General features: G+C 41.7%; 1 protein-coding gene across 1 annotated transcript in view; it reads left to right on the top strand.

Moving 5' to 3' along the window:
• The first annotated feature begins 3959 nt into the window (after window positions 1–3959).
• The window catches only part of LOC147153015 (adenylate cyclase type 6-like), a 38080-nt gene continuing 35378 nt past the window's right edge, over window positions 3960–6661 (top strand). The window contains exon 1 of the mRNA XM_086016975.1: window positions 3960–4159. The gene's annotated coding sequence lies outside the window, so the exon portion shown is untranslated. The remainder of the gene's footprint in view (window positions 4160–6661) is intronic.

The following is a 6661-nucleotide window of genomic DNA, read 5'->3' as shown; positions in this document are numbered from 1 at the left end:
GCAAACTTCACACAGGGAGGCCGGAGCCGAGATCGAACCCACGACCTCTGAACTGTGAGGCGGACGTGCTAACCAGTCGACCACCGTGCCGCCTATTCTTCTTCTTCTTCTTCTTCTTCTTCTTCTTCTTCTTCTTATTATTATTATTATTATTATTATTATTATTATTATCATTATTATTATTCAAATCTGATGTGCTAGAGAAAAAACGAGGGCAGATTCGGAATCTATGAAAAAAAAAAGCCTGAAAAGTTTACTTGCATCTATGATTGAAAAAATTGTAAAATTGTTTTGATGACTGTTATTAAATGTTTTAATATGTGCAGATTGCTACAGACGTGCTTTGCTAATCAAACTTGTTGTCTTGCTCTGACCAACCAATCAGAGGACAGAAAATGCTGATGTTATTGTGGGACAGCTAAAAAATGCCCCCATTGCTAATACAGTTTAAATGACATACCGTATACTAGCACTACTGACTCTGAAGGCCCTGGTCAGAATATTTGCCAACTCAAGGATGGGAAGTTTTGGAAAACTTTCATACGGTTGGTCCAATCCAGGCCAAAATTGTCCAAACGTTGCCAATGTCAAGTCAAGTCAAATTGATTTATTTAGCCGTTAATCACAAAAATGTTTCAAAGGGCTTCACATTTAGTTGACAAATATTAACGACATCCCCTGATCTTAACCTCCAGGAGGGCAAGGAAAAACTCAAAAAACAAAAACAAACAAAAGAAAGATTTGCTCTACGCAACTTCTGGTCAGGTGAGTTGGGGTAATCACTCTCCACTAGATTCTCCATAGGCTGCTTGTAGGATCCTTCAGTTTACATAAATCATCTGACTGGATAACAAACCTCATCTTTCCCAAGGTTACCTGGGAGTTCCCTTGATCTGCTTGAATGGGGTCAAACATCACGTTCTCCGCTATCTGGAAAGCTTGCCACAGTGCAGTGGGAAGAAAATAATCCAGGACCACTTGTGAGGTCTGTATGTATTAACTGGCTGTCAATATATCTGACTTCAGCCATAGAGCTACTGCAGACTTCAGTCTTGGTGTATTTGAACCCAGCAGCTTAATGACGAGTATTGATCTTGTGGTATGGCGTGGACAGTGGTCTGACAGTTGTTTTCAGAAGAGCTGGGGAACTCGAGTCATATACAAGACTTGACTTGAAACTGAAACTTAAAATATAGTGTGCTTTTTGTTTGTGAGGGAAAAGTTATTTTTTGTGTTGTGTGCGCCGTACACCTGGTAACCCGGGCACCAGTAGACTTCGCTATTAGACGAGGGCTGAAGCTGAGACTTATTGGGCAAGTGTAACCCTAACCCATGAGGACACTTCAAACATGAAAATGGTTTCAAGAATTGTCTTTTCAATGACATTGAGAAAAAAAAAGACAATAGTAACATGCAAGGAAGGGTTGCAACTCCAATGTTGACAGTTTAGCTCACCAATACCGGGTAAAACATTAATTAAACTTCAGCTCAGTTATGCTTTTAATTGAGAAGACAAATTGATAGATTTGACACTACATAGACTAATCTTGACACTATACCATTAAAAAATCGATCACGATTTAAGTATACAAAAGTTTAAATATTTTTTTAATCTGAAAGTTATTCATGTTTACTCCCACATACAGCATATTTCAGTTTTTAATTAACTCGAGCTTCTTCACACCTTCCAAAAACACGCATGTTAGGTTTTCAGAAAAGTTTAAATTATCTACAGGTGTGAATGGTTGTTTCCTACTGGTGCACAGTTTTGCCTAGTGAGTATGTAATCGCTCCACTAGTAAGCCAAAGTTGTCCAGAAATGTCAGTGGAAGATAGTCGTTAAAAAAAAAATAAAAAATAAAAAACGTTACTTGTAAGAAACTGTCGTTTAACTATCATAAAGAGCGTACAGTTCTAGTACATGAACCTTATGCTGGATACCAAGGATATCGAATGAATACTCAGAAGGCTTTTCATAGGCTCATCAACTGTGGCGATGGATCCCTGCAGACACGCTTTTCACCACTAGAGGGAGTGCCGCCACCCTAAATGGGAGCGCACTGGGCAAAGGCGCGCATGGCTGTGGACAGCTGCGCCAACCAGCCCAAGTTTCACCCACTTACACAGGATAATAAGGAAATCATTTTTCAAAATAAGAGCTACCAGTACGCCGAGGCCAAGAAAGCGCTGTAAACCTCAGTGAAATAAACCTTATATCCAGATTAGCCTGTACAATACGGTAGGTTACACGGGGACCTTAATTTGCTCATGTGAGTGAACTTTTTCCATGTGTAAATCCTGTAATTGGAAGGTGATCAGTCAATGGCAGACGCGTGCACATATAGACCCCTAGTGGTGCTCAAGCACCTGACCATTTGCCCTAGGTGAGAAAATGCCCTTTTTTTTCATCATCCACCATTATTATAAGAAAATTAAGATCACCCTCTCAAAAGACAGTGCTAGTGCAATCACTGTCATATTTTGACTTTTTTTTTGGTTTCCAGAAATACCTTTTCAGGGTGTTGGCCACATCTGCTAAAATTGGCTTTACCCTTAGTTAAATAGATCATTCAACTCCAACCCCGAAACAATAATATTCATAAATACATGTAATTACTATATGGTTCCATTTTTCATGTTTTCTGAAAGAAAAACTTGAAAAAAAAAGAAAAATTACTAAGGCCATTATTTTAGGAAAGTGACAATAAGGAATATTTGTGTCGTACAAAGTACATAGTTGAAAAAGAAAACGTCACTAAGTATTGTACAATCAAATATTTACAACTACAATTCCCAAACAACTGTTCAACCTTGTTTCTCCTGTGCAGCCATACAGTAATACCCAAGGTAAAGATATAAAACAAACTATGAAATGTCATGTACGAAATTAATTACCAACGACTAAACCAAAGGACATTATTGCTCTAATCATAGTTAGTTTGTATAGTGCATCGCAATTTTGAATGCACTCTTGTTTTTATTTTATTTCATAAAGGTAAATATTTTTTCAATTTTGATTCAAGTTATTTCATGAGTTTTTGTAACTATAATAACCTTGAAACACACACAAAAAAGGAGAAGGCAGGGGACAATTTGCCCCTGAATATGCTTGCCTCTTCATTCATGGAGCACCAATGAATCATAGCCTACACCTTTTGTATAAATGTATAAGTAAAATGAAAGCCTTGTCCAGCTGCCTATTGACGTTTGTCATGTTTAATGAAGAGAGATGGGGAGAGAGATACAGACAACTCTGACAGAATGATAGACAGGTAAACAGACTGAGAATTCAAAAACAATTTTACAGATTTGGGTAGATCACTACTTTCATTTTAGAAAAATATATTGATTATTTTGAGATGAAAGCCTGAATAGAAACCTTGACGACTAACATTTTGCAGTATGAACCTGTTCAAAATGTCCTTGCCGCAATAAAAACTGTTTGCGACCGTTAAAACTGATGGCGAACATCTTTACAACCTTTTTCAGCCTGAACCATGACGAAAAAATGTTTGGTATGTTCGCTAACATTCGCCATTGCCGCTCAGTGAAATACCGTCTTAAGCGTATTTCGACGCTGATTTAAAAAATGTTTTCTGGCACATCAAGTTTTTGAGATTTAAAAAAAAAATCATTTTTATTTTTGGTTCGCTTGCACAATACGTTTTAATTTATAGCTATGACTTCAGGAAAAAAAATCCACCTGTTGTTGAACCTACCCCTGAATTCATAAATATTCATAAAGATTATTGAATATATTACAATAATAAACATCTGATTAAAAACAAACAAAAGAAGCAAAATATATTGACCAGTGTAGCTCAATGTTAACGAGTGACAGACCGGTCACCTCTCTAGCGATAGTATCGTCAAACACCACGCTAGAGTTTTATTTTGAAAGCAACCACCGGAAGCATGCTATGTTCTCCCTCGTATTGCCTCCCTCGCATTGACAGCGGTGCTCGGAGCCCGAGAGGGTCAGGGGGGAGGAGATGCAAGGGAGTGGAGCAAGACGATTCCAGGAGGCGAAACACAGGGTGACCACTTCAGCGGCACCATCAGTGGACAGCTAACCCCACCAATGGTCCTCCAGCGTGGACGCTCCCTGCGACTTCTTCGCCGAATCGGCTTGTCCGCTGCGGTCGCAGAGATGATCACGGTGAGTCCGCGTCTTGCTCTCAAGTGAGCCGCCGCTTTGCACACACAATGACAGACCGACATGTGTAATATATGTCAAACACACACACACACACACACATACACATACACGCGTCCCCGAAGCTGTTGCACGGAACCGCCTGGCGACTCTCCGTCAAAGTGGAGTGAATGACATAGCTGGAGGCCGCCATTCTGCTGCTGCTTGCTGGCAAAGGAGAAGCGGCCGGTGCATGTTTTCTACTCAGACGCTAATAACAACATCAACGGTATCTGCGTGGACGTTCGGGCTGTTGTGTTTCTTGTTGTCACTCACAACAGACGCGCGGCTGCAAGTGTATTTGAATAACACAAGTCAAAAAAACACTCTCTAGACGTCGCTTTCAATGCAATTTGTAGACGATCAAGAACGAATTGCAACGAATTGATGCTGAGGAATGTGCTGCGGCAATTGAATGTGTCGCTGTCAATAATATGGAGGAGGATACTGATGCGCTTGTATCGAAAAGGCTCAATGTCTGCGCGCGGCGTGTCAGTGTCGGTCCACTGGCCGGCTGGACGAATGGTCCCCGCTATGGTTGTCACATAGGCCACGCTGTTATGTAACAAGAAGCCTACGCTGTTTGAATGCGGCCCCGCACAACACGGCCTGTGCGTGGCCTTTTCCCTCGCTTGCATTTACATCACATCATTCGTATTTGACTTGAACGCGACAGGACAGAAAGCAACATTAATTTCCCCGCAGATCGCGTCATTATTTCTCACATCTGGACATCAGCAAAAGATGCGCAGCCCGGCTTGGGCATCACGTCGAAAATAGAGCACGCCGCTTGATGAATGACTTTGTTTTTTGTGTGTGTAGGGGGTAAGGGAGTTAGCGCCAATGTAGCGGCAGTCCGGTAAAAAAAATGGCCCCTGTAGGAATAGTCAGCCCCACGCCCTCTCTTATCCCCCACCCCGCCCACCTCCCAAGCGAGCTCCACGCTCACAGCGACCACCGCGACGCGAGCGGGTCCACGCCGGTCGACCTTGTGCAGGGGAGAGGAGGGACGAAGCCGGGGAAGGTGGAAGGGAGGAGGGGGGTGTCTCCTTGAATCTGGTCGATGGGGGAGGAGGAGGAGGAGGAGGAGGAGGAGGGCTTGGACGTGCCAGAGAAGGCGCAGGCAGGCAAGATGTAGCGAGGAAATGCTATTTTTGCCTCATCAACACAGCATGCTCCTCCCGGTTCAAAAGACAGGTCTGCAGGCCTGATACCATCCGCCATCTAGGTGCTACGACGACAGATGTTTTCTAGCACGGCAAAGTGCAGCATACTGCAGAAATAGAAATTACACAGAGCCACAAACATTTCAAATGGCAAGCTTACATCAGGTGCATTCACACAATATTCGTTTCAAAGAAGGAAGAACATGTAAGTTAGGCTACGCTCACACAGCGGGACGTGATGCCCACTTTGGATTTTGTGTTGAATACAATCTTACGATGAACTCGTTCACATTGCAAAAATAAAAGCGACTTCTGCGTTCGTGACGTGACACAAAGCATGACATTGAGTGACGTGCACATAAAAAAAAAAGGTCATATTTTGGGGATACGTGGCAATGCTCCTCGATCTCCTCATTTCATTGCGACGTCAACTAAAGATGACGTCACGTCATTACCGCACGGAATAAATGAACCGTCTGTGTGCCTGAATCCACTTTATGCTTCATGTTTCAAATGGCATAAAATTCAAGTCAGTTGTAAAGTCAACACTGTTACTCAAAATAATGCAGATTCACGGAGCATTGTCAGTAGTCTCCCTTCACTCCCCCCGCCTGCCAGCCTGTATTTGGCTTTTGATGACATCAGTCGGAGCGTTCATACTGCTGATGCATCTGATTCATATCTGATTTATATCCACGTATGAAAAACGCCCAGGTCGGATTTGAAAAAAAAAATTCGTAATTGTACTGTTCACACTGCATGAAAAAAAAAGATGGAATACATGTCCCATGTTGGCAAAAAAAAAATTTGGGAATTAAGCTGCAGCGTGAACAAAGCCTAAGTAAGGTTCTTCGAAGACGGTCAGGCTAAGTGATGCAGCCGAAGCCGACTGAGCAGTCTCGCAGTGTGCGGGGTTCTGTCCTCTACTAGTTTCACAGCGATTCAAAATTTGAATCGCAGGTGAATGGCGTCGCAACTTTGTGGGTGTAACGTCCAATCAAAAATGCCGTTTCATACACAGCAAGAACACACATTTGAAGCAAAGCTTGGAATCGATATTTACTTGAGTAAAATCTTGGGATTAATGTGGAAAAAAAATAAAAGTATATTTCGATTCAAAGACTGTTCTAATAGCTTTCTTCGATCCTTGAATACGATTCTTTTAAAATACAACAGTTGAAATATACACCAATGACGTACAACTAATATGGTATTTGAATTTGTCTTTGCAAAATGTGCAAATTACTTTGGACTTCTCGAATGAGCCGTCTTTTTACTTTTTAAAGTAAAACTACGTAAA

Source organism: Filicampus tigris, chromosome 1 (assembly GCF_054856515.1).
Source record: "Filicampus tigris isolate MCC_2025a chromosome 1, RoL_Ftig_1.0, whole genome shotgun sequence".
NCBI lineage: Eukaryota > Metazoa > Chordata > Actinopteri > Syngnathiformes > Syngnathidae > Filicampus > Filicampus tigris.
This window is presented reverse-complemented; position numbering and strand designations above follow the sequence as displayed.